General features: G+C 38.5%; 1 pseudogene; it reads right to left on the reverse strand.

Moving 5' to 3' along the window:
• Window positions 1–27,327, reverse strand: part of LOC109453298 (transcription factor IIIA-like) — a 50,925-nt pseudogene that overhangs the window by 4,661 nt on the left and 18,937 nt on the right.

Raw genomic sequence — 27,327 nt, forward strand, 5'->3', positions numbered from 1 at the left:
TGCCTAATTTTGGTAGATCAGATGATTTAGTTGATTCAGTGGTATATAGTCAGTATTTCATGATTATGGCTATATTTATTTTAGAAATGGAAAAGTTTGTAAGGCAGAACTCATCTGACTTAGCTCAGACTGCCATAGCAAAATACCTGATTGAGCAGTTTAACCGATAGGCATTTCTCACAGTTCTGGCAGCTGGGAAGCAAGATCAAGGTGCTGGCAGATTTGATTCTTGGTGAGGGTCCTCTTCCTGGCTTGCATTATTCCTATGGCTGCCTTCTCACTGGGCCCATGTGGTGGGTAGAGAGAGAGTGCTTGCCTCTCTCTCTTCCTCTTCTTGTCCTATCATGGGGCCCCACCCTCATCATCTCATCCAAACCTAATTACTTGCAAGGTCTCCACTTCCAAATACCATTATGCTGGGACTTGGGCTTCAACATATGAATTTTGGGGGACACAAGTCAGTCCATAACGTCATCTATTTAATACAATCACAACCTTTTACTATTTAAAAATGCTACATACGTATACTTGTATACCTAACACGGGATTGGGACTCACAAAGTTAGGTTCTGCTTCCTGCTTTGCTATTGGGAAAAAAACAAACACACTTAATCTTTGGACTTCTGTTTCATCATTAAAGAATGGGATGGAACTAAATGATTTCCGTATAACACCTAGTTTAAATAATTTTGTCGAGTCTTAACAACATGCTACATGTGTAACAGAGCAACACAGAAGTATTGCTCTAAATAGCTAAAGCACATTTCAAAGACTTTTTGGTAACTTCACTCTTACTAGTTAGTGATTTATCCATATTTTCTGTGTTGCTATGAGTAAATATCTTTCTAGTTTCATAGGTATTTGAGTCAATTTTTAAGCTTCTGCTCAATGGATATTTTTACCATAGTTAATTGCCTTTTAATCTCTTTTTAAGTTTTTCTAATGCTTCCATATTATTACTCTTTATTTAGGGAGCTCTGACTTCACTGTTTTGGTAAAGAATTGATAGTGATAGCACAGTGGTTATACGTGGTTAGAAACAAGTGAGATGAAAATCGTGTTTTTTTAAGAATATAATTTCTGTACATTTGTAGCTTCAAAATTAAACACTCACATTGTCCCCTTTTTAAAACGAACAAAAAAACGGTAGCCAAGCCCTAGAGCGTGCATTTTTCAAAATTTTTTTCATAGTGGGCAAATCCCAAGCAAAATATTTAAGTTTTTCCCAAAAGACTGTTCTAAAGTAGCCCTGAATATGTCATTTCAAAATGTATGAAGAAATAAAACTGTCACCTATGGGTTGGGTGTGACTTTGTCCTTTGTCCTTTGTCTTTCTGTCACACTAGCCTGCAGTCTTTTTCTTGAACATGGCCCACTTTTCAAAGACATGATTGTGTGGGATTCAGGAACTTGTCAGCTGTCCTTTCCCCAGATGCTCTGGGCCAACTCTAGGCCCCCAGACACCTCTGACGAGGCACGACCCCGAGTCGATAACTCTGGAGAGGCTGCTGGTCCCAGGACAGATGACAAGATGTGCTGAGCCTCGGGGACAGATGTGGCAGGATGTTACTAATAAAAGACAGCCCTGCTGCATAGGAAGGGGAAGGAAACAGATGTGAGGGCAAGATTCAGGTGATGACCTGGTCATTACAAAGACACGGAATGTTCTGGAGGAGGGAGAAAAGGAAGTCGGTATTTGGCAGTATGTGTGGAGGCAAGACCTGAGTGTGGGCAGTAGAAGTTGCAGCTTTCAAAGATTTCTGACCTCCTGCCTGCCAACTTGGAATTAAATTTCTTGATGGAGTGGCGGGAGGAGGAAAGAGGTGGAAAAGGCAGATGCCAAGAGAGATTGTTGACTTGGCAACCAGACGAAAGGATGCTGTAGCTGGGAGGTCTGACACAAAGGGCTAAAGGCCAGAGTTTCAGCTGGTAGAGAGTGGCCTGATGTGGCCTCTTTGGTCGACAGGAGAAAATAGTCTATAATAAAAGCACAAATAGTGAAATTTAATATCTTTGGATAGACCTGAAGGTTGGCATTCAGAAGTTGCTATTCATCTGCCTTTCTGCTAGCTGAGGAGCATCACCCTTGTAGCTATATTAATAATGCTCTTTCATTTTTTTAATCCTAACAATATTGCCACATTTCCAATTGTAAGATCAAAGTGGTGTGATTTGACGACAGGCTTTCCCATTCCCCAGCAGTGAATACTAAGTGACTTTTTCTACACCCCAAATGTTGACCTAGAACAATATCATTGGCTGGGAGACAGGACTCCCTGATTCTTTTACAATGCAATTTTGTTGTCACATAAATCAGGACATTTGAAATGTAACAACGTCCTTCCAAGGTTTTGTCTTAGCTCTCTCTGAGCATTTCTTTCTTTTCCCTGTTCTCTATCACCGTATGCCACTAGGTGTTGCTGTTACTCGTACTTTCCTGTGACAGATACTGAGAGCAGTCGGCCGCTTTTCCATGTGTGCAGGGGGAAACAGTCTTCAGAAGGAGAGGATAATGCTGTCTGTGCGGATTTAAATATAAAGACCTCTTAACCTGGCCTTTTTATCCCCAGATACTCCGTATATTGTGTTATTTGGTTGCTAGTTCCCTTTCTGTTTTTAAAAGTGAGAGACAGAATCAAAAGCTTTTCTTCCACCAATGCACCTTCCCCTCTATCCTTACTAATTCTTAATTCTCCCTTGTACTTTTCAGCTCTATGAGGACTACTTATTAGCAAATTAGGAAGATCACTGTACTATTGGTATTCAGAATCTATATAAGAATGTTTCTCTCCTAATTTCTTCTAAATCTTAGAGACTTCAAATGCACTATTTAATTTCCTTAGGAAAAAGTGACGTAACACTAACCTCACTTAGGAAAAGAATCCCAGGAGGGCACAGTGAGTCAGATTTAAGGATTCAGCTTTCATGACTTCACTCAGCTATGCCCTTGAACCCAAGAGCCAGAAGTTGCCATGAATTTCAGGTTGTTTGAATCGTGGTGGTAGACACACAAATCATTTGTTTTCTTGCTAAGCTTCCTCTTCTTTTATTAAATATTGGGTACAGGTATATCTTTTAAGATGCGGTCATTGATTAATATATACCAGAGCATTATTTAAGCATGAATATCCAAATAATAATGCATGTATAAAATAGCTTTTTTAAAATAGATTTTCACAGTATGTAAAGTGAAGATGTCTGAACATAATTTTGTTATAGCAAATGACAGCCAGTAATAAGTAATAACAAGATAATAATGTTCAAGTAAAGAAAAGATAAGCAAACCTTACAAAATATATTTTAGAAAGCAAATCAAGGCCAGACTTGAGTTGGTGGCGCAAAAATGAATCAAGTTGTTTTTTTCTGAACTTCATCTCTCACGATTTAATACTGTTTCTTCAACTGTTGACTGTCTCTAACAGTTACTAAGCCAATCGACCTCCAAACTAGGACTGTACCAATCTGTTTTCTTTTCAGCTGTGATGCCACAGGATTTACAGATTACTCTGCACTGGAATTTTATTCCCTGGAGCTAACTCTCAGCTTGGGCCAAATGCCAACTCGGATTCAGGCTGGGAAAATAGTCCCTGAGATGAAGTTGCCATAGACAGTTTGGATGTTACTTTAAGAATATTTGGGGTCCTCTCTTCTCTCCCTACTTTTCCCCTTCCTTTCACCCCCCCACTTCTGTTACTTCTGTTTTCTCTTCTCTTCCTTGCTTTCTTCTCCTGCCTTCTGTCTGTTTTCCATATGCATGATACTTCAATGTATTGTCAAATTGCATTAAAGAAAGAATCATGACCCTTTCTGTACTAGTTTCCTATGGCTTCTGTAACAAATAATTGTAAACTTGGTAGCTTGCAACACCATGCCCTTCTTGTCCTACAGTGCTGGAGGTCAGAAGTCTGCAACCAGTTTCCTGGGAGGAAATTAAAGTTCTTCATTTGAGGGCTGTGCTCCCAGAGGCCCTAGGCGAATCTGTTTCCATGCCTTTTTCTGGTTGTGGAGCTGCATTCCTTGCATTCTTTGACTCATGAGCCTCTTCTTCAAAGCCAGCCGTGTGGCATCTTCAAATCTTTCTCTCTGCTGAGGTTGTGACATTGTCTTCTCTCTTCTGTGTCAGATCTCACTCTGCCTCTCTCTTGGGACAGTTCTGATCACATTTAGGGCTCATCAGATAACCCAGGTTAACATCCCCATCTCAAGACTCTTACATTTGCAAAGTCCCTTTTGCCATGTAAGGTGACATTTTAGGGTCCAGGGATTAGAGCTTGGGTATCTTTGGGGGCCATCATTCATTCCATCAACCACAGTTTACTAGCTGTGTCTTTGGCAATTTGGTTAGTACGTTTCATTCCCGTGTCTAACAGTGTTACTGTGAGGATTTAATGAGAATGTGCTTGCAAAGTGCTTAGCAGAGTACCTGGCAAAGAGTAAGTCCATTTTAAGTTAAAATAATTTAAGTGCTAATAAATACTTTTCCTACTGTTAAGTATAATTATCTTAAAGATCATCTCCAATTCACCTTTACGGTACTTTCTTTTTTTTTTTTTTTTTTTTTTATAATTTTATTTTATTTTCTTATTTTGTTTTGACTTTTATTTATTTTAAGTGTGTTTTTCCAGGACCCATCAGCTGCACATCAAGTAGTTGTTTCAACCTAGTTGTGGAGGGCACAGCTCACACTGGCCCATGTGGGAATCGAACTGGCAACCCTGGTGTTAGAGCATCGCTCTCTAACCAACTGAGCTAACCAGCCACCCACGGTACTTTCATCTAGCTTCTGTCCTCACTACTCTACTAAAACATTTATTTCAAGGTCCCCAGCCTCCTCCAGCCGGTCAAAGTCAAAGCCCAGTTCTTGGGCTTCATTTAATACAGTTGACCACTTACTTTATTAGAAATACATTCTCCTTCCTTGGCTTCTGCCTTATCACATTTTCTGGTTTTCTTCTTACCTCACTGGGTATTTCTCCTCTGTTTCTTGTGCCATCGTCTCCTTTTTTAACCCACCACAAAATATCGATGTTCCTCAGAACTCTGTCATGAGTGCTCTTTGTCTGTCTTTACACGGAGCTGAGGAGTAGCCTGCAGTGGAGGAGTAGCATGGAGGCAGGAGTAGCATGAAGGCAGGAGTAGCATGGAGGTGAAGAATAGCATGGAGTGTTTGAAGATCTTAAAGAAGATAGTTGGGGCAGGGGAACAGATAGCAATGGGATGGGGGTGGCATGGGATGCAGCTGTAGTGCTTGTCTGGGTCCAATTTTGCAGTGATTGGAAGATGCTTGTGGTAGGATTTTGGCATTAATCTTAATGGGATGTCACGAGAGGCTTTGAAGTTGGTATGTTGGGTGTGTGTTGCGGGTGAATGCCTGAGTTTTTCCCACTCTATGAGATCTACAACTGATGACCTTCTCCTTCCTGAAAGCTGCTGAACCACAGAGCCAGCATACTATCTGATAGTCCTTTCTAGGCTTGGATAACGAGGCAGGAGACAGACACAGAGCTTTGAATGGAGTGACAGAGTTTCAGTCCTATTCCCTTCATTTAATAAGGATATGTAAGTTTCCTATGTGTTGGAAAAACACTGCTAATTGTGACTGTAACCTAGGCAGTGTTGCAAGTACCCTTTAGGGTGAGGAGGGCCCAGGGGTGGCTGGTATTGAAGTGGGAAGGATTAGATTTGGCTTTAGCTTGGTCTCCCAGCCAAGGGACCAGGTGTGGGGAGGCCCAAAGTGCACTCCTAAGGACTTACAAAGAGCCACCACTTGATATCTCGTTCAAAGGTAGAATTAACAAGCAGTCAATGTCCAACAGAAAAATAGCAACGACTAAAAGAAAGAGAATGGTAGTTTGTAACCAGGCATTGTGATCACTCAAGTGAAGAGATGTCTGCTTGCCTCCGAAGTTTAGATGTAGGGCACTGTCTCTGGAACCCACTCCCTTTCCTCCCCACCCCCAGAAAGTTCCAGCCAGTAGTGTGCCCTGCTTTTGTGGAAAAGGGAGAGATGTGAGTAAGAAATGAAATCATCTTAACTAAAACTAAAGAAATGAGGGCTGAGAGATCTTTAAGGAACTTGTACTTAGGTGGAATGGAGGTTGAAAGGGGACATTTGATAGGTATTATTTGGGAAAACTGTAAAAGGATTCCAGATTTACACTTAAATGATTCCTTAATCAAGTAAAGATATATTATTTAATTTTATTATTATTTTTATATGCATGACAAAACTTTGAGTTAAATGTTATTGTTCTCACACTGCAGATGGTAAGATGAGGTTTCATAAGACCAAGGAACTTGCTCAAGGGCACACAGCTATCATAGTATGATCAGGGATCGGAACCCTCACCTCCTGCCGTTGAAGCTTGTGCCCTCTCTAACCCACTGTACTGTTCCATATGCCACACGTTAAGGTGCTTTATGGCAGTAGCAAATTTAAATAGAGTTAAAAATAAATAACTGTTAGTGATGTTGTAATCTCACATGGATCAAACCACTGAAGGTTGCAAAGGGAGGAATGATACAAATAATTGACTAATTTGGGCATAATGACAACTCCAATTTTGAAGTTAGATTCTACTAAGACTACAGAAGGAACAATGATACTTCCTCATTTGTCCTCTGGTAGATAAGCCTGTATTATTTTAACCATATAGCATACACATATGATTATGTATTTTTTGTTGTCTATTTCACACACAATGTCTCTCCACCCGTTTCCCCTCTAGCCTTTAGAGTATCAGCTCAATGACTGTGTTTGTCTTTTTTTCTGATGTTTCACAGACAACTTAGAACCAGGGCTTGGCACATGATAGGTCCTTCACAAATATTTTTGGAATAAATGATTGAATCAGGGAGTAATTTTTAAGCTACCACCTAAATTCTACTGTAAAGAGTTAGAGGAAAAAAAAAAGAAAAGAAAAAAAAAAGAAAAAGGAGAATGTTACAAACTGAATGATTGTGTCCCCCAAATTCATATGTTGAACTCCACCATCGCCTTGTCAAATGATGGTACAGTAGTACCTCAGTTTTCGAACATCTAAGTTGATGGACATTTCGGTTTATGAGTGCTGTAAACCCAGAAGTAAATGCTTCGGTTTTCGAACACACTTTAGAAGTTGAACCTGTTACGCAGCTTCCATTGAGTGCAAGATCCTGAGGCCTACATGTCGGCTGTTTTTGAATGTTTCAGAACTCCAATGGTCTTCTGGAACACATTATGTAAGAAAACTGAGGTACCACTGTATTAGGAGGTAGGACCTTTGGGAGGTAATTAGGATTAGATAAGATCATGAGGCTAGAGCCCTCATGAATGGGATTAGTACCCCTATAAAAGTCACGAGAGAGCTTGCTTTCTCTATTTCCTCATGTAAGGATATGATGAGAAGTTGGCTGTCTGCAAGCCAGAAAAAATCCTCACCAGAACTCGACCATACTGGCACCCAGATCTTGGACTTCCAGTCTCTAGAACTGTGAGAAATAAATTTCTGTTCTTTATAAGCCATCTATGGTAGTTTATTATAGCAGCTTAATCAGATTAAGACAGAGGAGGAAGAGGAAAAAATAAGTATAGATCCCATCTGGTTATTTAAAAGTCAATAGATAGACCAAGTTACACAACCGTGTCGTTACCCAAAAAGGTGATCTTCATAATGGCTTTAGTGACTTGAATAAAAACTGTGATGTGAGAGTCCCCATAAAAACCCAGCTACATCAAAATTCTTTTCCAAATGGTCTAACCAGGTGCAGATCTGCTTCCTACCTGGCCTACAACTTCTAAGATGTCTGCCACTCATTTGTGTAGGCTGGATCCTGGCTGGTGTCAAAGTGAGGTATAGACAAATGAATATAAATGATACATTGGTGGTCTTGCCAGAAGTTTCTTTCCAGGGAGACCCAGGGTCTTCTTCGGGAGAACATTTATTCTCGAGGATATTTGAGTTTGATCTAGTAATGAAGACGTATTGTTTCAGTGCAGGAGCACATGATCTATTGTTCACCTTTGTCTCTCAGCATAACTCCTATTAGACATGTATCTGAGTCCTGTGATGGACGTGGATGTGTTTAGCAGATAGGAGGCTTGACAAGTACAAAGTGAAAAGTTATTGGACTCACATAAGTGTAGGATATCGAAGTCCAAACAGCCCTACTTGAGATCCCATCACAGAGGATCCAACCATATTAATGCAACCAGGGGTAGTATTTGAATAAACTCGAAAGCAAAATAGAGTCATTCATGAGCCAATGTTGAACACCTCCCGCAGCCTCCTAGGAAATTGTGAAAACAACTGAGGGATAAAAGCCAATGAGTTGTTTACTGTTGTCATTGCAAATTTCCACGGAAGTTTACTTAGTTGTTTAAAGAAATAGAGCTGCTTTTCAAAACTCATCAATCACATTCTGCATAAAGGCAAACCATGTCATTGTAATAGTTTCTAGATAAACTCAGTTACCTTCATGCTTTCTTTATCGTTTTGGATGTAAACTGAGTTAATTAGAATTTTCCTACACTGTTCTCCTCAGAGTGGCATCAGTATTCTGGCACCAGAGAGAGGCATCTGGTCCAGGCTGTCCTTTCTCCCATACAGGATCCACAAACTGCAATGTCACTCATCCGATCTGGCCTTTGGCCTTTTGTGGTTGTTCCCTCCAATGATGATTGGAGGTGTCAGTGTTACCATCTGGTGGCTGGCTGCAAAGCTTTCTGTTGCAGAAGGGTCCCTTGTCACAAACATAAGACATGTCAAACACCCACCCCCCCCAGCTGTTCTGTATTATTCTAGGGGCCAGGGACGTTGGGCTTCTCTCCTGTGCCATTCGTTCTTGGCTGCCTGCCTTTCCTTTGGCTGTCTCAGGCTCTCTGCTATAGAAACAAACTTTGTTCTGTTGCAGCTATGCCTGCATAGTGCTGGGAATTCTAGGACTTATCCCCTCTTCAGAGCCTCCAGCTAGGAAGAGAATATGTCTCCTTTTCTCCCAGATTTCCAAATATTTCTGAGGGTTCTATTATTGTCTCCCACTCTGGGGCTAGTCAAGTCATATGTTGATTACACATGAAAGTGGAGACTCAACACCAAGTATACGTCTATAACACATTGAAAACTGAACTCGTGACTTCAACTCTTTCTCTTCCAGTCTTTCATATTTTAGAGAATGGCACTCCATCCACCATGGGAATTTAACCCTTAAGTCCTGCCTTCCATTCATTCCCTGCAGTCACTCCAGTACCAGTCAGCTCAGCTTCTAAAATACACCCTGAATGTGACCATTGATCATCTCCAGCGTGACCCTATAACCACCACCACTTCTAGATGGTTCTATGACAGCAGCCTTCTTGTCTTTCCACGTTTACTCTTGTTCCTCCAATCCACTTTTTCACAAAGCAGAGAAGTTTTCAAAATATATAAATATGCTCATGTCCTCCTGCAGCTTAAAACCTTGTCTTTCCTTTGCACGTTGCACAAAATGAAAACTCCCTACATCGCCTGTAATGCTTTGCACAATCTCATTTACTCCTTTTTTAGTGAATCCTATGTCTCTCCTCATCATCTTTGGTGTCGTCATACAATCTTCCTTTATGTTCCTAGAATTGGGGAGCTGTTTTCCTGCCTCAGGGCCTTTGCTCATGCTCTTCCTCACCTGTGCTGCCCATTGTGTAGCCTGACTCTTCTCATCCCTCAGGTCTTGGCCAAATATGATCCTCTTTTCCATTATTTCTATTATCCTCTGTAACCACACCATGTTTTTTCACCTTAGAACACTTTCACAGTAGTGATAAGATGCTAGGTCACCTGTTCATCGTCTATCACTCCAACTGAACTGTGAGCTCCTGAGAAAAAGTGCTATCTCTCTTTTATTTATTGATAAATAAATATCAATAGGCTTCTACCTTCTAAGTTCTTCTAGTTGGTTTAATAATCAAATGAAGAGAGACAGATCCACAGAAGCAAATGTCCACAGTTTACCATACGAATGTTATTTCAGGGGTCTGTGAGAACGTTTCCCGGAACACACTGGGCAGCTGAGGCTTATACACCATGCTGGTCAAAGGAGAATGTTAACAGGAGTCTGGGATTCCAGAGGGAAAGTAGGCAATCTGCAGGTAGGAGAAAGAGCGAACATATGGTCAACAAATTCTCGTGAGGGCATCCGGAAACGAAGGCCATCCAGAAACAATTTGCTAGATTTCTTCCTGTCCTGTCATACGTGTGCTACTTTGTATGTGTGAAGTTTCCCTTCCTGAAACAGGCTTTTCCATCTCAATTCCTGTACGTGGAAAGGAGCAGAGTCAAAGGTTCTTTCTGGGTCTTTGGTTTATCAATAACCAGCGTAAAGTCGATACCCCAAAAGGCACATTTGGGGTGGCAAACCTTGGCCAAGTCATTATTGCTTCTGTGCTCAGGCTTTTCTGCTAAGTGAGGGTCATAGCAGTATCAGCCTCATAGGGCGGTTTTCAGAGCATAGTATTTTAAATGGATTAATATATATTTACATGCTTGGCACATAACAAGCACTATGTGTTAGCTGTTATTAGAGGAGAAGAGAAAGATACAGACCATTGTTGATGTGAACCCTGAGAAGGGGGCTGGGCAGGGATGGGATCCCTGGCAGCCACAGGTGAGAGGGCCGCAGCATGGCGAGTACAGACCCAGCGGCCGTAGCCTGGGCAGGGAGAGGCCAGGGAACAGTAGCTAACTCAGAGACACAGCCTGTAAAACGGGGCAGTCAGCATTCTGTCTGAAAGACAGACTCCAGGAAGGCGCCATCAAAGACAGTGCAGCGCCTGCCTCATTTTGCCTGCAGTTTGCCAGGGGCTGTCTGTCATTGGCTGGGACCAAACTGCTCCAGATTTTGGCAGGGATTCATGAAACCAATATTTCAGAATTTGTATTTTTTCCATGAGAAAAAAAACTCAATTAACAATCATGAGAGAGGAGAAATGTGCATGCTTGCAGACCTGTGGTTTGCAAATTGCTTCTAATTCTCATATTACTGGCTGCCACCTAAATACCTCCGCCTGACAAGATCAGAGCTCCTGCCATCCTTTTACATTTAATTTTAATTTACACGAAGTGATGTTCTTCCTGTTCCATTTCTTTTAATTCTTTTCTTCTCCTCCACTGTTCCTTTTTCCTTATCACTTCAAAGTTACTCCTTTCAGCAATGTCATCTTTCGCTGTAACGTGCTCCACATTTATCCATCTAATAAATGCATTATTTTCATTTCAAGTTTATGTCCTCTGTGGTCACACTTCTTAGCTGTGGAATCAAACTTAGAAAAATCATGGGCTGACTGTATAATAGAAACTATTTCATTTATGTTAATAATCTTTTTGGCTGAAATTTATTTTGGAAACTTAGTTTGAATTTAATTTAGAATTCAGCGAACATTGGAGAACTCAGGAAGAGTTCTTCCTCCTCTCCACTCCTTTCTGCCTTTCCTTTCCCCTCGTCTCTCATTCTCTCTTTTTCCGTGCCCTTACAATACACCTATAACATGACATTTACAACAAAATATTATGGTTACTAGTTTGTGTATTTTCTGTACCTTGGGTTTACTAACAGATTTATGAACAGTGGTTTTTTGTTGTTGTTTTTCAATAAAAAAGTTTGTTGTGACCCAAGGCCCAGCACTGGGGAGTAGCTTTATCATAAGACCATTTCTCCTACTTGAGATAAATTTACAGTGCACAACCTTAGGGACAGACCTTTACTTTCTTTTTCAGCTCCACGGTATGCGTTTACAAGCTTCCACTTCTAGAGACTAATACTCTCCTGGATGAATCATAAACTTGCTCTAATTTGGTGATTCTTTATGCTTTTATATGCTTCCACCAGAGCTGCACATTTTATCATAATTTATTGCCTTCATAACTTTTCTGCTTTGGAATATGGAAACACCCAGTGCTCTGATTTCTTCTTTTTGGTAAATTCAGGTCAACTTCACCTCCTGTTTCAACTCTAACTTCTTACCAAAGGTCACTGCATTCTTAATATAATATGTTGAAAATTTTTACTGAGAGACTTTACTTTTGCTAATTCATTCCGCCCCCACCCTAAGAGATGATGGCTACTATTCTTTTGAATTATTGCATTCATTTTAGAAAAGGAGCTAATTATTCTTTATTTAATAAGAAATATCCTGTGACTGATACAGTTGGATTCATGTAAAAATGCATAAGTGGTAGTGAGGAGATAATTTCCTCAACAAATGTAATTTCAAAAGTGATTTAAATGGAACATAAAGAAATACTCATAAATATGGTTGCTTTTATAGCTAATGTGGATTTCTTACTTCTACCACTAATATTCCTGAGTGCCTTACACTTAACAGGTTCTCAGTAAATGATTCTTGATATTAACAGTTTTCCAATCATAACTTTTGTGATGGCTCTTGAAAGATTTACAGTGTTGAGAAATGTATATATATATATACATAGATATGGATCTCATGTTTTCTACATAGATATGGCTAGTGACCTGGATAATTGTGTGTTGATGTGGCCCCAAAAGACTACATAGTTCCATCAACATTCCTCTCCCAACAGCACGAGGATCCATTTATGTGTTCTAGCTCGCAATCCTTCCTTCAATTATAAAGCTTTGCTTCTTTCTTTTAGGCAGCATGCCTTGCTGCACTGTAGGATGTTTTGTGACAATTATAAATTTACTTCTGAATTTTCTGCATTACAGATTCCACTTCAGTGCACTAAAAGTGGCTGCAATTAAAGAAAAATCATACATTTTGTATATGTTACCCATTCCAGCGTGAATACTTGGAAGATAACAATTTTTCCATGTTATTGACTTTGGTGAATCTCATCACTGATGTGAAAGGGAACCACAGCAAAGCAAAAATACCCTCAAAATTTGAGCAGCAAAGAGGACTGTAGATAGAAAAGTGGGATGGGAGTAGCAGCGATCACTGCCTCCATTGATTCATTGATTCCTTCATTCAAAATCTTTAAACAAATGTTTATTAATTGCCTGTTATCAATCAGGGCTTCTCCTTAGGACTTTTTTTCCCATTCGTATCTGCTTTTTCTTGAAAAGGCCTTTTATTTTACAATTTAAGAAAATTTTGTTTGATTTGGACCACGTTGTTTACATGATGAACCTTTATGGTTAGAATGGATTTTAGTGGTTGCTAAGGAAGTGGGTTAAGATGCCGGGTGGGGCATCAATAGGGGTCTAGTTGTCACAGCCATGGGACGTTAACTGCAACACCCTTCCTTTTGGACCTTGCAGTTGCTTAGCATTCAACTGAATGTTGATACCAGATTTTTTAATACCCAAAGACATGCTGCATCTGGACTTGATGCTACCTGGTTATTCATGACTTCATTGCAACCTGCGATGTCCACTTCACTGCCAGCTCCATGATTCTGTGATTCTGAGAACAAATCTCCAAAATGACTGTCAGCTTCTAGTTACATATTATTGATAGAAACCTTTGAAACTGGATGTGGGCTGCTAATTTATTTGTTTTCTGTAGGCAAATGAACATTTCAGAATAATATGCATCATCTAAAATGTAGATCATAATTAGATTTAAAGTAAGTTCCAGGATCAGAGTTTTTAGCATATATCGGAGCGTCCAGATGAGTTATACATATATTTTGTTGATGCTTACAGAGTAGCTCACACTAATCTTCAGGACTGTAAAGGACTGAGACCAACATGTAGTTCTTCTTCTTTGGTAATGAGGGGATTAATTAATAAGCCATTGTTTCTGAACAAAGACTGCTAATGTATTAAAACACTCTGCCAGTTTTCTAATGCTCTCTCCTTTATATTGTCTTGCAGAAAATTTCGAGTCGCCTAGCTTCCGCTCTGCTTTTATTTGCTCTCGCTGACCATGCTGCTGTGCTCATGCCTTTGAGAGGGAAACATGCTGACATGTGAGTACTGTAAAATGAGAAAGTGAATCCAGAGGTATTCTAGATTCAGGAGATATTTGGTCCACAGTCCTAAATTTCTGATGGGGGCAGGACCCCGAGTTCACCAGAATATAAATTCCTGTGAGATTTAGGCCAGCGCTAAACTGTAATGTGCTTATGGATCATCTGGGGACCTTGTGAAATTGCAGATTCTAATTTAATGTGACTGGGATGGGGTCTGAGGTTCTGCATTGCTACAAGTTCAGTACTTGAACCAGGACTTGAGAAGCAGAACACTTTTTAAAGAAAACAGAGGTCATAAGTGTTATGAGTTCTAAATAAAATTGGTATTCTTAGATTTTCATGCAGAGGAATTGAACCCAAAAAGAAGGCTTTACTACTGTGGTTCTCATGCGAAGTGGACCTACAAAATTCTCAATCTAGAATTTTGGGAGCCCTAAAGTTTCCATTCTGCAGACTACTGAACTTGGACGTGGCCTGAAATTAGTTTATAGTTTCTAAAGTCCTATGGAATTGTTGTGAAAAGTCAGCTTAGATGGACGGAGAAAGCAGAGTACCAGGATTCAGTAGGACTGAGTTTGAGCCCAGCTTTGCCTCTGCTTGGTTCCATGAACTTGAGAAAGTCATATGGTATATCCTATTTCAGTTTCTATTTCCTTGTGTATAAATGGGCAATCATAGTAAAATACAACTTTATAGGTTTGCTTTTATATCAAATATGAGAATTATATATAAGTGTTTTGTAAATGTCAGGTGTTATGCAAATATTAGTTGAGTGGCTTGTAATCTAGCAGTGATGATTGACACTCACATCAAAACACTAGTGTTTGCTTAAGACCCTTTCTTTGTTTGTTTATTAGCAGCAAACATTCTTACCAAGAACACAGGTGTTGCACTTTCCCCTGGGTGTCATTTGTATGTGGTCATTGATTATAATTCTATAGTTAAAAAGAAAATAAAAGCCAGTGTTGTCGTTCCTAACCCAATATATTTTGGCAAAGGAAAGGTGATGGGCAGCATGTATTAGAGTCGGTATAGGACTCTCCTTGGGAGAAGGAATTAGTGTTCTGTGGCAGGCAGAGGCGGAATCTTGAGTTACTCACAACTTCTGAGAATTGCTTAATCGACACAGAGATCCACTTGGTCTGAGGAGAACATGCTGTACTCATCACCTAGGGAAGAAGTCGGCCTGCAGGCAGCTTTCATTTTAATTGATTTCTTGATGAGCACTGACTTTATTAAATTAGATTTTAGACAAATGCCCGATGGCATCTGTCAGAGATAAGTGACAGGAAAGACATTACAAGTTAGTGAACACTTAGGAATTCTTTATTAGCAGGCATTTATTGATTGCCCCCTGGATGAGAATAATACTTGCATTTTATAACTTGCAAGTCATTTCCACAAATTCTCTTTATGACACACAATTTTCATTGAGTCTATTCAGTTTTCTGATATAAAAACCCATCTTTGTGGGGCTTTGATTCATCATTATACATGTTACAGACCTCAGCACAATTTCCATTTCAGCGGGGCATAATACTCCTATATCTTTGAGGGAGAATGTCAAGATGGAGGGAGGGAGGAAGGAAAATAGGAAGGAAGGAAGGGAAGAAGGGAAGGAGAGTGGTAAACACACAAGTGTTGTTTTATTTTGTTGTTTTTCCAGAGATTTCACTCTGAGTTAATGCCCAAAAGGAGAATAAATGGTTTTGAACAACTAAATATGAGGCAGTGGCAGACTTTTTGGAGTTGATATCTCACATAATTTGTCAAAATGTACATCTTTGCAGGAACTAAAAAGCTCAATAGCTGCTTGAGCGTGTGTTTGTTTGGTTTAGGCCCAATTTCTGCTTTTCTTTCTAGATTGGCTCTGATTTTGTTTTCAGCCTTAGCCCTGTCTTTTCATGCCTATTATTCTCTTCTATAATTAGACTACTCTGAGGATTTATCATTAAAGTTTAAGTTATACTAAGCATTGTTTTAAGTCAGGGATTTGAAGAAAGGACATGACACTTTCCATGGACTTCTTTTTTTGAGGGTCTTCCCACTGCTAAGGAGGCCCCATCTGGGACTATTAGACTCATTATCTCGCTGCACGGATTTGTAGGTTGAACAGGTGGTGCCTGGGTGAGACTCCATTCCTTGCAGGCTGCTTCTGCCCTGCCTGCTCTGGCTCACACCCCCGTGGTAATTGCCCTCGTTGAAAGACCAGCTCAAAGAAGTAGAGAAAGGCCAGTAAGACTTTCTAAAAGTTCTGAACCAAAGAATATTTGGAGAGCACTCAACTTGATTTTTAAATAATATATGGGACATATTGTATCTGATACGACTAGTAAATATGCATCTACACATGTGGGAGTTAGAAAGAAATAATGAAATGAAACACTCTGCTATTAACTGGCTAACAAACAGAACTTTTCTAAATGTTTGGTACTTGTATTCAACCATTTATATATCATATAATTTATGCTTAATCACACCCAAAGCTTTGCCAAGTAGAGTCCCACAGGAATTACTCTAATGAATACATAAGCACCTCTTGTATTGAGCATATTAATTGCTTATATGCAAATGACTTTAAGTACTTGAACAGTTTGAGTTGAGAAGGATAAACATCTCTATAATCTTGTATATAATATTCATTTGCTTAGCAAACCCTTTTATGATGGATTATATAAAAGCAAACGTTATAATCAACTGAATACAAATTATCCTGAGTTTGGAAAAACAAATTAATGAGGTTTTATGATCTTAAGTTCCAGACCCCCCCTCCACCTGATTCAATAGGGACAGTAATATACCACAAGTTGGTATGAATGACTCATAGTTTTACATTAACTTTTAGATTACATTAACTTAATTTTTCTCTGCTAGCTTTTAAATTAATCCTTAGATAATTTTTAAAAATAGAATTTGCGTTAGTATTCTGGAATTAGATATCAGGCAGTTCAATTTACCACTATGAACGACAGCACCTTTGTTCTCTTGGCATTTACATGAATGGATCGTCCAGTAACTTTGTTGTCCAGAGCATCCTTGATGATATTTCTCTAGGATCTCAAGATATCACCCATTTTTGTTAGGTAATAATTCTTAAGCATGAAAAAGTAGAATCATAATAGCTTACGTTTGGCAGGACCTTTAAGCTTAGCTTGTAAAACCCACTATTTGATGTACAAATCATCCTTTCCAAAAAAATCATTTGTTTGTTAAATTCCCCTAAGTGTAATGAAAGGAATTTTCTATATGTGGAGCAAGGCACATGCACCTTAATTCAACATAACCATATACGTATACACTCGCAGCAATCAGATGATAGAATAATTTATTGTTAGAGCCAAGTAAACATATCATAATTTAAACCACACACATATGGGTACCTGTACTTGAGAAACAGGGTTTCAATTCTGCCCACAGAGTCACCAGTTAATGCAAGAGAAAGAAAGAGGTCCTTTCAGAATCCACTTGAAGTTTTTCAGTAATCCGTCTAAAACTCTCTTAATTAGAATTGTACCTTCTGTTTGTCCATATCCACAGTTATGTGACCTAGTGGGTTCTAGATTTTAGAAAAATTTCCTATTGATATATTTGCCAAAATAGATCTTTATTCTGGGAAGTTTAGCCTATTGGCATGTTTTCTGGATAGTACTAGTATTGCATAGCACTAGTTAAATAAAGTATTTATGAGTAGGCTTTGCAGTCTTTTAAAAAATAAATTATAAGAATTCATTCATTCATTCATTCATTCATTCATTCATTATCTACTGTATGGTGGACCCAATATAACATGCTATAGATATAATGATGGGCAAAATGGACATGATCGCTGCCTCATGTTGCTTATGGTCTAGTAAGGAAAATAGACATTAATTGCTATGGTCTGAATGTGTGTGTCTCCCCCCAAATTCACATGTTGCAATCCTAATGCCCAATGTGATAGTATTAGAAGGTGGGGCCATTAGGAGGTGATTAGATCATGAGGGCTGGACCCTTATGAATGGGGTTAGTGTTCTTATACAGGACACCCCATGGAGGTCCCTAGCCCCTTCCACCTTCTGAGGACACAGCAGGAAGGTGTGGCTATGAATAGGGAAGAAGGTCCTCACCCAACCATACTGGTGCCTTGATCTTGGACTTCCAGCCTCCAGAATTGTGAGAAATAAATTTTGGTTGTTTATAAGCCACCCAGTCTTTTTTGTTATAGCAGCTCAAATGGATGAAGACATTAAGCAACTAATCACACAAATATATAATATCTAACTAAGATAATTGTAGTGAATAAAAAGTGTAGGATGTTATGGCATACTGTTTTACGAGTATTTGGGGACTTGTGAAGTGTTCTCAGGAGAAGAGGGAAGTCAGAGATACAGGAATGGAGCAGCACGTACAAAAGGAAATAAACAGAAATATGACAAAGAAGGTCCTTGCAGCAGAAGAACACACAGGGAGGCTGGTGAGGTAAGTAGAGGCCGGAATTAGTAAAACATCAGTGATTTTTTTTTAAAGAACATTTTTGAGAGAGAGAGAGAGAGGCATGATCAGCATTTCATTTATTAAGTAACACATTGTGGAGAATAGAGTAGAAGGGGGTGGTATGGAATAAATTTTGATGCCCCCCAATTTTATATGTTGAAGCTCTTACCCTATTAAGACTGTATGTGGAGATAGGGGCTATAAGGAGGTAATAAATGTTGTGGGGTCATAAGGGTGGGGCCCTACTCTGATAGGACTGTAGTCTTAATAAGGAGAGGAGTAGATAGCAGAGTTCTCTCTTTCTCTCAGCCATGCACAGAGAAGAGGCCACATGAGAACAGTGAGAAGGTAGCCATTTGCAAGCTAGGAAGAGAGGTCTCACCAGAAATCAAATTTGCTGGCCCTTTAATCATATATGTAATTTAGCCTCCAGACCATGAGAAAATAAATTTCTGTTGTTTATGCCACCCAGTGTGTGGGATTTTGTTACAGCAGCCTAAACAGATTAATACAGGTGGCAAGAATGGATATGGGAATATAGATAGGAGTATCAGAGCACTAGTTCAGCTAAAAGATAATATAGTATGTACTATAATGGGAATGGCAGAAATTGAGAAAAATGTACAGAAGCGAGAGGCTTTTTGTATGTAGAATTAACAGGATTTGATGTTAGACTGTATACCGAGGGTGCCAAAAAATGTATACACATTTTAAGAAAGGAAAATACTATTAAAATTGTAGTACTTAATATATACCAATAACAGAAGATGAATACAAGTCACGTTTGACTTCTGCAATTACAAGAGGTGCTCAAAGTGGTTACCATCAGTGTCCAGACACTTCTGATTACAGCGAACTACAGCTTGAGGAACACTGACCAAAGTGTCTACTTGTATACAGTTTTTTGGTACCCTGGTATATAAGATGAGAGAGAGTGGGATAAAGCTTTCTGACTTGCACCACTAGATGAATAACTTGCATATTTTAGGAGTCATTCAAGGAACATCAGATTTGGGGCTGTAACCCATAGTTCAGTTTTTGATACATGAAGGCTTACGTGCTTTGGGATATGTCAGAGGCAGAGGGGGTGGAGCTTAGAGAGAAATTAAACAGTGTTCAACAGATTCTGTTGCATGATTTCTCAGAACTTTTAATTTGTTTAAATATGTATGTGTGAAAATCTTGACGCTCCAAGATAGGGTTATTGTTCTTGGACTTTTCCAAACCTGGTCCTCTTTCTGAGTGGAGAAAAATCACAGGTGTAGAATATATTTGATAATTGCTGGTCTATCAGCACATTTTTATTCATTCTCCTTCCCTGCTGCTTGATATCAGTAACTTTTGATTTTGTTTAATAAAACCTACTTTGGACACATGATAGGCAGTGTCCTTGCGAGTCGTGAGAAGGAGATGGAGAAGGATTGAAGACAGAAAATTGAGGATCTCTCAGATTTGCTCAGTGAGCACTGCCAGTGGCCTGTAGAGTGCTTAGCAGGAGCTGAGCTGGATGTTCCGTATGGAGCTGAAACATTCTGCCTTCCAGGCCATGACTGGATACTGTACTCAGACAGAGCAGTGAGTAACACCCTGTCCTGAAGTCCTCGTCACCCTACACACGTTGTTGACTCTTTCAGGGTTAACCATTCCTGGGGATGAATCCTATCTTGAAAACTTAAAATATGTCTCCCTTGGGTTGATCTATAACCAAGTTTTCAAAGTTATTGCCTGGAAGCTCAAGTCAGTTGAGTATTATCTTAGAAATTAAAAAAATAGAGTTACATAAATCATAATGACTCCACCTTAGTGTTTCTGGCATTTATAACATCTGTTATATGCAACATTCTACAACTGGCGTTTCCATTCAACATATATTCTGGAAATTTATTTATCTAACTACATGAAAATCTATCTTTTTTTAAAACTACTGTTTAATATTCTATAGTATGGGTATATCAAAACATATTTAGCCACTCAACTATGTTAAGCTAGATTTCAAATGAAAACCCAACTATGCAGTAGGTAGTATTAGGAGATATAGGAAGACGAAGATCAGGTATAAGAACTGAATGGTCCTGCCCACTCTTTGCCCCAAAGATTATATGGACTATAAGAAATTTAATTTGTTGTATTCATTACCTTCTCTTCAGATGCATTTTGAGAAATAAATGACCAGGCAAACAGATTTCTCAAAAAACCCTTTGTGCCAAATTTATTCCTAATGTCAAATCCTTCACGACATTTCTCTTGTTCTAAAAAATAGGATCTTTCTTTTTTTTTGAGGCTTCCTTTTCACTCCAATTAAATCACTTGGCACCTGGTATTCTAGTTACTAGTGCTAGTTCATTAAGGCACACAGCCTCCATTGTGTCCCCCAGATTGTCTTGCTCATAGGGACTCTTCAAATGCTTTTGGTTTGAATTTTGAATTAAACTAGATTACTTATTCTGTTCTGGTTATTGGATGGCCAACATGTTTTTGAGCTTCATTTGTACCATTATACTTCAGACGTCTTTTGTTTTAATGTTGAGTCGGGAGGTTAATAATGATTCAAACACTTCCAGAAGTAGATCTGTTTGCTATCCATGCTTCCTAATGCCCTTTCCACCTTATTCTGCTATTGCCTACCTGAAGTACAGCAGCAGAATGATTGCTTAATAATTGAAGATCTTGAACTCAATTTACCAATTGTTGTAAAGTAGAAAAAAGAAATTTCATGAGCCATAGTTTCCGTTATGAAATATTTATAGAAATAAGGTTCAGCCTGTGTTACAATAAAATGTTAATAAGACTTTTAAGAAGACAATCAAAGAAACATGTTTACTGTGAGGATAACAATTCAAATCTATCAATCCTCAGTTAGGCAAAAAAGGATTATTTGAGTAATTTAAGTGTGGTATTGTTAGGTAGATATTTGCTTTTCTCCAGGAAAACTTTTCATTTCTATGAAGTTTCCACAGGATCTCCCTGTGGCAAAAGTAAAACAATTAGAGGCATATTTAGATAGGTGCTCATTCCTTTCTACCATAGTATATTTAGCAGCAATTTAAATCACCTTCATTTAGGAGGGCTCAAATCTACCTAAGATTATTTGGTGTGCAAGTGAAGACCATAGTCAAGGAATGATAATATTGCTCAGTTTAGAAGATCTTCGGTGGAGACAGAAATGGGAAGTCAAAGTATCTTCCAAGAATTAATAAGCTATAATAGTATGTGAGGAATCTCTCTTCTATGTGTTCACACTCCTATATTTACTGACTCTAAGCAGCTGTGGAAAATGTCACTCTCCAGTCACTTTACATGGCAAGTCTGTCATCTGCTGAGCACATTGGCCTATGAACTCTGCCTCCATCAATTTCACTGTTGACATCATGGAACTGACCATGCTGGGTGGGAATGCTATTGAGCTGCTCTTCTGACTTGTCAAAGATATTGATTGGAGCTCTTACACTTTATGACATTAAGTTCCTTAACAGGACATCTGGGCACTAGCCTTTCTGTTTACACTACAGGGAGAAGGGACATTTCCTATGTTGTGTGTGCATTTTTAGCCTCCTAAGGAAGAATTCTGGAATCAGCAGCCATTTTGTGGGAATTGCTAATGTGATAGCCTCAAATGATACAATATGTATTGATAATTCAATGGTCACCATGACTTGCAGTATAAATCATCAGTAGGAAGCGTCATAAGTATTATGTTGAAGCCAGAGCAAAGAGTAGAAGGCTGCAGCGTATACAGAGTAGGCTTGAGGGTATCAAAACCCAGGTTCTAACATGTTCCGAGGTTCTCCAATTCAGTCTCCTTTTGTTATCACAAGCAGATGGACTACGGGCAGCGTCTTGTCACGGTTTTGCATGAAAGTACTGGTACTGAATTCTGGGTGTCGTCACACTGTGTGTATTCTTGGCTATTGCTCTTGCAGCTGATTGCAGCAACTGTTCAGATAATTGCAGTTATCTTTCTATGACTCTTTCTATGATTAAAACAATTATTATATGAATATAATTCTGGAGAGAACTGTCTTTAGACAGTTTTATTATCAATTTCCAATGCACAGTTATGCAAATCTAGGACTTCATAAATGTCACTTAATGCTAATGATTTGCAACTTGGTGAGGAGTTTTAGCTTTTTAGATGGACTAAAAGAATATCGAGAAATTCATATTTGTGGGAAATACAGTGCCTGCCAAGTACCTAATTGGGAGGCTGATCTTTTCTGAGAGAGAAAAAAGTAGTTAACTTTTCATTTCTCTCTGCTTAAGATGGACATTAAGATCCCCTCATTCCTTCCTCAAGCTTTTCTAAGATGGAGACATCAACTGTGTCACATGCCTTGGGGATGAGAAAGCAGTGTTGAAGACTTGTAGCTTTTTGTTATCCCAGGGATATGAACACCAGAGTTTTCTGGGATAAACTGTAAGTTCAGAGAAAACAGAATTTCCTTGCATGACAATTTTGGACATTCTGTAAGTGTTCATTGAAGAAGGCTGTGATTTGCTTCTGTCGGTATGACTAGCATAAGCTCTTAAACCTGTTGACAGCCTGCAATTCTTTTTACTGACTTCAGAATAAATTATTGACATTATTATGCACTAACTTTCATGTTAATGCAGTAACAAAATAAGTAATTGAATATAAATTTTCAAATAAAATCTCATATTTAAAAGTTAAACCTTAAAAAGATCTATATTTATTGTCATTCAATGGCCATTTGATTGTATCAGGGAGTTGTGCTTGAACTCAGTTTTAACCAAGTTTTAAAATCTGAGGTGACTTCCTGGGATGTTCACATTCTTGAACTGGATTGGGCTAACATTGTGTTATTAATTAATCCCTCTGGAGAAATTACATCTGACTTAGGCTTTTACTTTGTGGCGGGATATTCTGAATTATGTTGTAAACTGTGCCTTACCAGATTTTTTCTATGCCTTAGCTATCTTTGTCCCTACATATTGCAAAATTGTTTGTATTCTAATGAAGTTAACCTGATTTATCATATTTGTATAAGCCAGCATCTCAGATGGTAATACTTATTTATTACAGAGTTTAATGCTGAATTCTATTTTTTGATTAAAAGCTTGTTTAGTCTACTTAAATGGGGTTTGGTTTAAATTCCAATTAACCTTTTACTTCTGCTGTGCTATTTAAGTGCAATGTATTATTGCACCTTGATAACACAGTACGATTTTATCCTTTAATTCTTCACTGAAACCAGCTATATTTATTAAGCTAGTTTGAGGTTCCTAATTCCAGCTATACTGCTAGGATGACTAAACTAATCATCGTACAATAAAATAAATGGTTCCATTTTCAAAATTCTTAAATCTTATTTCCTTATAACATTTTTGGAAGCATGAATAACTTATTTTAAATAAAAGTGAATGTGAGTCACATTTTTGCAAATATGGACGAGCTTCATATGAATCTAGCCTTGGTCAACACCACCTATTATGAAATATGTAATAGTACCTTCTATTCAATTTAATTTAACAAGGCACTTGAGGCCCTTGTGGTGTAAAGTTGAATAGCATTTCCTGGCTTTGAAAAACTCAGGGGAAGACAAGCACATGAATAGTTAGCATGTTATGCGATATGTTCTGATAGAGTAGTATGTAAGAAATACGGAACAGCACTGAGAATGGATTGTATGAGTTGGGACCGCTAAGGAAGGCTTCCCAGGAGATGTGGGACGTTAGGTCTAAGTGAGAGTGTATCAGGCATATGAAAGGACAGGGGATGGAAGCAAAGATGGTTGCATATGCAAAGGCACAGATCAGTGACAGTGGATTGTCAGTCAGACTCCAAATCCACAGTGAAATTCTGAAAGAACATCCTCAAATAAGGGGCGAAACATATTCAGATGTATCCATTTTATTCATTGTCATTGGTTGTCTTGAATATATTAATGAGACAAGTGTTTGAATTGAAACAGGTTCTCATAAATCTCTCTTGATTTAAATACATGGCATGTAAGAATTAATATCAGACCACACTCAGGAATTATGGCTAGGGTGTGTGCTTACTTATGTAACAAGGCATGTACATCTGGAACTAATGTATTTGGAGATATTTTCTACAATGTTGTTATATGGATTCTGGGATATCTTATACTATTAATACAAGAGAAAATATAGAAAGGAAATCTGTTTGAAAAAGAAAGAGTACTTTCTCTATATATGTGGGGATAGCAACACATCTACTCTGCCTGTAACAGGAATCTTCCATTTCTGCTTATCTCCTCGTATATCTACCCCAATGACAGAAGACTATTCAGTAAGTCATATTTTTACAAATGGATAGATCAATGTGTCAAAATTCAGGTAGTTTTGTTCTATTCTCTTCTATCTAGTGGGGCAGAATGTTGGCTTCAGGTCAGTTCTTGCTATTTTTCCTCTTTCATTTTCTTTCATTGTCACCACCTTTGTGAATATGGGGGAGAGGGTAGTTGAGCCTGGGCCCATACTGTGAACCCAGATGACTCTTTTGATTCCACTTTTCCAAGCCCCATGTGGATTAGTTCAATTAACAACAGTCCAGTTGTTGGAGGGGTATTCAGAGAAGTTTATTTTTTTCTCATACGTGTATGACTTTTCACAGAGAACACAAACTCACAAATGCACACAAAATACAGGCATGGTTTTGGCCTTTCTGGACCTAATTTGGAAGAAAAGAGAATATTTTCTAAGCAAAGATAAAAGAGTCTACGGGTCACCTTTCTAGGCAATGTATCATGCAGGCTAATGGCAGAACAGAGGGGGGTTGTTGTTTTGACAGCCTGAGAGTCCCTTCCCAGGGGAACTGAGGGCGCGGGACATTGCTGCTGTCATTGGTCTTAACAGGCATGACAAACCCATCCTGTGACCTGGGGCAGCACTGAAGACAGTGGTATTCACCTGGGGATAGTAGGGCCAGTTCCAAAGGGGTATCCCCTACCGAAACACAAGGTTTAGTTTCATAGGGTAGACATCAGGGGCTAAGATATTTGCTATAGTTCAGCTCTCACAATGAAATTCTGGATTGAATTATTGAGCCCTTATCATGTTAAAGGAGGCAATGGAGGGAATGTTAAGAACACAGGGCCTGGATTCAAATCCTGAAGTTTGCCACTTATTAATGTTTAACTCAGTTTTGTTTGGACTCTGTTGGACTCAGTTTTCCCTTATGAAAAAATGGAGGTAATAATGGAAACTTTCTTATAGGTTTGCTTTGAGGATCAAATTGGTTAACGCATGTAATGCTTAGAATGAGCGCTGACACATAGTAGGTGATTAAAAATTTCAGCTGTTATTATCATTACTGATTTATCAATAGAACTATATTTTGGTTCTTCTTTGTATGTGTAATTCTCTTGGGAAAAGCTTAGAAAAGAATGATTGACAGGACAAGATGTAGGAATTCTGAGTCTCTGGAAGTAATATCTGTCTCAATTTAATAACTTCTAACTAAATTCCTGAAAGAACCAGTTATTTCTGTTAGTTAGCCACCTGAAGGCTACTTGCATTTGCTATGCAGTTTAGCATAGTGTCTTGCACAATAAATACCTGGAATGAATGAGTGAATCCTAAAACCTTCTTTATGGGGAAGTGAGCATAGAGAGGTAAGAGATTAGCCAAAGGCCACACAGCTAGGTACCAACAGGCCAAGCAAGATTGGAAGCTCCCTGTCTGATGAATCTCCATTATTTAAAAAATTGTTTCCACTGCTTCTTGAATTGTTTTAGTATTGCCTTAAAACTACAACTTCTTTTAGGAGTTCAGGAAAAAAAAATCACCCATCTACCTGCAAAACTACTTCGGACCTAAAATGTCAAAAGATAGCTTTGAGACACTGAGTATTGTGTGTAATCAAATTCTACATTGGATGACAGAAATCAGAAGCAAGAGGCAGTTCTGTATAAAGTATCCATTTAAACAACACTGCTAGTTCCTGGCATATGGTAGTTGTAAGCATGTGTGTCAGTTCTTCCTGATTTAATCTTGATTTCTGGGATGTGTGAAGAATTGTTATGAAATCATAGGAAAGTCTGGCCAGAACACAGCGTTGATTCTGATTACAGCACTCATTGCCTGAATCCAGCAGTAGGATTTTTTTCTGAAAGATATCACTGAAAATTGACCTAATTTTTAAGAAAATATTTCTAAGATGTAATTAGAAAAATACACTAGCTTACTTATAATCTAATGTGTATTGGCTATAAACATATATATTTGTAAATTCAAAGAAATATTAGTAATTTAAGTCTTAATTTTAAAAATACGTATTTTGCAGGCTCAAAAAATACCCACATATTTTCCAAATTCATAGGATTCAAACTACCAATAGAAATACTTTGCCCTTCTTTTTCAAAATGTCACAATAAAACCATTTGAATTGAAAATCTGGAATAAGAATTGTTTTTTTCCATCAAAGAATGGAAATTTCAGCAAGGTTTCAGAAATCTTTTAGTTGTAACCCTTGAAACATCACTGTGTTAAATTACATTTTAATACATTTTAATTTTGAAATAGAATGCCTATTATTATGTTTAATACTATAATGTAAACGAATGCCTATTATTATGTTTAATACTATAATGTAAACTCTTGGAGAGTGATGACATTGTTTATTCACTCAACCAATAATTTGGGAGTACCTGATAGTTCCAGATTAGTGTATGGAGATAGAAAAACAAGTAAATCTCAAGTTCTGTCCTCTGTCAATATGGCAAAGAAGGCAAGGGAATAAATCAATAAATCTAAGACAGTGTGAGTAGCATATAGTGGAGCTGAGTGCAAGGTGCTGTGGGAGTGTAAAGATTCTGAAGAGCAAATATTTCTTGGACCACAGAGCATGGACTATATAGCACTGTGTAGAAACGTTTGCTAAGTTGGATATACGAGGTCAGACAATTAAGTTCACGAACTCATCCTAGAAAAAGTGCTACGTACCTCATTGCTGAATATCACTATGGTC

This window comes from Rhinolophus sinicus, chromosome 17 (genome assembly GCF_057876585.1).
Source record: "Rhinolophus sinicus isolate RSI-liver-muscle chromosome 17, RSI-T2T, whole genome shotgun sequence".
Classification (NCBI taxonomy): domain Eukaryota; kingdom Metazoa; phylum Chordata; class Mammalia; order Chiroptera; family Rhinolophidae; genus Rhinolophus; species Rhinolophus sinicus.